This window comes from Octopus bimaculoides, chromosome 24 (assembly GCF_046866305.1).
Source record: "Octopus bimaculoides isolate indiv1 chromosome 24, ASM4686630v1, whole genome shotgun sequence".
Classification (NCBI taxonomy): domain Eukaryota; kingdom Metazoa; phylum Mollusca; class Cephalopoda; order Octopoda; family Octopodidae; genus Octopus; species Octopus bimaculoides.
In genome coordinates, this window is record NC_142951.1 from 6,154,798 (window position 1) to 6,159,087 (window position 4,290).

Consider the following 4,290-nt stretch of genomic DNA (forward strand, 5'->3'; position numbering starts at 1 on the left):
TAAATAGCTTCACGCATATTTTATACATACACATATACACATATATACACACATACACACGAAAATACATACAGATACAGCCAGAGCATACAAACTCACTCACTCACACACACACACACACACACAGCATACAGACTCACGCATAGACATACACACATATACGCACATACACACATATTTTACTGAGAAACATGCATGTGTGTGTGGCGGCTTTTTTCGGGTTATATAAGAATAAAAGCGCTGACCTACCATAAAAGGATCGAGATTTTTCAATTGAAAAAAAAAAGAAAAAAAAGGGGGGGGGAAAGGAATATAAAATAGAATAATAAATAAGTATTAAAAACAATATTGTAAAAATAAATAAGTATTAAAAACAATTTTGTAAAAATAATTAAATTTAAGATTTAAATTTCTTGAAAAATTAAATAAAGTTGATTGAATGCATTTGTATATATATATGTATATATATATATATATATATATATATATATATATATATATATATATATATATATATATATATATATAAACAATATATGAGTATATGCATATATATGTACATGTATGTATATACGTTCATCTACATGTAACATATAGATACATAACTGGGTACATGACGTGGCAAAAGAACAAGGACAAAATGGTAAACAAGGTGCAACAAACAAGCAGGCCACATAGAAACATCCCCTTCATCAATATATATATATATATATCGAACTCACCACCTTATAGCGTGAACCGAAAGAAACGCGCCTTCAGAACTCTCTCTCTCTCTCTCTCTCTCTCTCACACACACACACACACATATACATACACACATGCACGCGCACACATATACACACTCATACATACGCATGCATACGTACGTACATACATACGTACGTTCTTACAGACATATATACACGTATATACTACATCCCTAAATACGCTGCTTGTACCCAAAATAAAACGAGCAGAATTCAATGGCCAAGAAGTGTATGAAACCTATTTTCCTTTGACTCGGCTGATTCACAGGAATGTCTGCGAATTACTTGCGCCACCAACAGCTGACCAAGTTAGCAATATCGCAAACCAGTTGACCGGAGAGCCGTGATAGTGTCAAGGAATTTGGACAGCCACGTCTGTCTCCAGCGGACTTCGTCGAGGCCGTTCAAGCAGAAAGACAAGATTGCGGCATGTCACGTGATGTGTGACGTCACTGGTGCCCATCATGTGTTTGCCCCGCGGAAAGCGGGAAGTGATAGCTGAAAGTTTCATGTTGTGTGTGGCTGTGGGTACCTCAGCGCTGCCTTTTGCCTCCATTTGTGATTTGGTTTATGATGTCATGTTTTCTAGGGAAGAAAAACATTAACCATGAATAGGGAAGCAACTACAGACATGCGTAAAGAATTACCCCGTCCACACACACACACACATACATATACACATACATACATACGTACATACATACACACAAATGCATATACACACACACACAAACACACACACACACACACACACATTCACACGCAGACATGTACTAAAGTGTATGCATATGTGTATGTATATATATATATATATATATATATATATATATATATATGTATGCATGTATGTATGTATATATATCACAATTTAGGTTAGTTGTGGTAAAAAGGTATGAAAACACCCAGTTCTTTCAGTGTCGCCCTCTCTCGGGAATCTCAGACATCGATGTTTCGAGAGTTTATTGACTCTTGTCGATGAGTTGTACCCAAGATATATATATATCTATCTATATATATATATATATATATATATATATATATATATATATATATATATATAAGTAAATCCACAGTTTAAAAATACTAAAATATAAAACGTTGCTAGGTTACTGAACAATTCCTTAGAAATTGTTACAAACACAATATACACGCCCAACATACATATACATCCAACGTATATTTATACTCATATATTTGTTCAAATAAGTAGACAAGCACATATACACATTTTTCGGTGATGCATACATATACACATACATGTATATACACACCGCATACATACACATCCACATACACACGTACATACATATTCATACACACATGTGCATTCGTACATTTGCATACACATATACACATTCCACATGTGCATACACACACATATACACTCACATACGTACACACACAGATATACACACACACACACACACACACACACACACACACACACACACACACACACACACACACACACACATATATATATATATATATATAAATCCGAAGATTAAAATTTATAATCTTCCGATTTTTTAAATATGCTAAGCCACTGGTTTTAATTGATTAATATCAATTTCTACCCTCATTATTTAATTTATATATATATATATACATACATGCACACTCATACACATTCGTATACGCATCGCACATACGTGCACAAATATACACACATCCATATACGTATATATATATATATACATGTACATACATATACATATACACGTACACACATACACGTCCATACACACATAGACACCCCCATATATATATATATATAGCCGCCAGTGTACATGCATACCTACACACGTATACACATTGACACCCCCTACACTAATTAAGTGATGAGTTTCCGTTCTCGGAATAAATAAGGAAAGGAGCGAGGTAACCCTAACCCTAACCCTAACCCTAACCTTCGAAAGCAAAAAAAAAATCCTAAATAAAATCAATGAAAAATAAAATAAAATGCAACGCGAAAGAAAGGACCAAACCAATTGAAAAATAGGGGGGAAGAGGTTGGGTGGTACAAATGGTATGGTTAAGAAGATAACCTCATCGATTACGGAGGGGCCGACTGTGACAATCGCAAAAAGTGATTGGTTGATGAGATTTCGATCCAACGCCTGAACCTTCGCCTACCCTCCACTCCCCACCACCGCCACTGGAAAATATAACTAATCAAGACAATAGTTTTTTTCCCACCACTCACCCCACCTCCAACACTTTGCAATCTATAATGATATCCATGGGTTATTCAGCTATTTTAATCATTCCTCGGGTGAAAGGATAATCGATTACCTGAAATCGGTTGAGCAGTTGATTAAAACGACTTTCCACATTCTCAGGTATTTAGTTGCGCCGCTTTTTGTTCGATGAGTTGAAAGTCCAGCTAACAGGTGTTCGAATCCTGACACTGAGTTGTTCATAGTTGTTTTTGTCATCCATTTCCCTGGGACCAGTTAGTAAAGTAAGGCTCTCATTTGTTGTTTACACCACCTTTCTTCGTCTGTTGTTTTTTTCGTAAATTCTCCTATATATATATATATGTGTGTGTGTGTGTGTGTGTGTGTGTGTGTGTGTGTGTGTGTGAATGTGTGTGTGTGTGTGTGTGTGTGTGTGTGCGTGTGAATGTATGTATTTACGTGCGTATGCATTCAAGTACATACGTATGCGTGTATATGTATGTATGTATGTAATTGTACGTCAATGCAATCACCTGACTCCAATTCTAACACAGACCAACTCGGCGTCACTAAAGGATGAAGCAAATATTGCTTTCACACACACATACACACACATAAAATATGATACCTCCTCACACATTCCAACCACCCTAATATTGAAACACTCATGCACAGCCCTTAATCATACGCCCCTACACACACACACATACACACAAACAGGAGGGCTACTGTACGCCGTCGACCATTACCTCCTGCCCATCCCCACCCTATCATCTCGATTGCCTTATCTATGACATTTCACTTTCTGTTCATAAATAACACCGCGTCCCTCTCACTGGCCAACATATAGGAACCTGGACATGGCCGCAAGACCTAATAAATATAGCAGCGAAATTTCCCTCAAATCATACCAAGCACTTTTTTTTTTTTTTTTTTTTTTTTGAAGGAAGGTGACATCAGTCTAACTCTAGATTTCCTACTGGTTCGCTCGGCTTGAAAAATCCATCTTGTGAGTCTTTCTTGTAACGTTCCAATCGTATGTGGCCCTGAACACACAAAAAAAATACATATGTCGAAAATGCCACGGAGTGGGGTTGAACCTGAGACTCTGTGGTTGCGAACCAAACTTCCACACCGTTCGGCCCTGCCCCGCCTCTATTGATTTAGCTAGCAAGTACATTGCTATATTCCCACAATAAGACAAAACTGCACACACGTTAGGAAGGCGGTGTGGCAGGAAAGTATGTCTAGTGGTTGGGTGGCAGAAAACACGACTGAAACATGTTGAAAAAAACCATGGTTTCACTGATAATAATATTAATGATGATGATGATGACGATGATGACGATGATGATGATGATGAT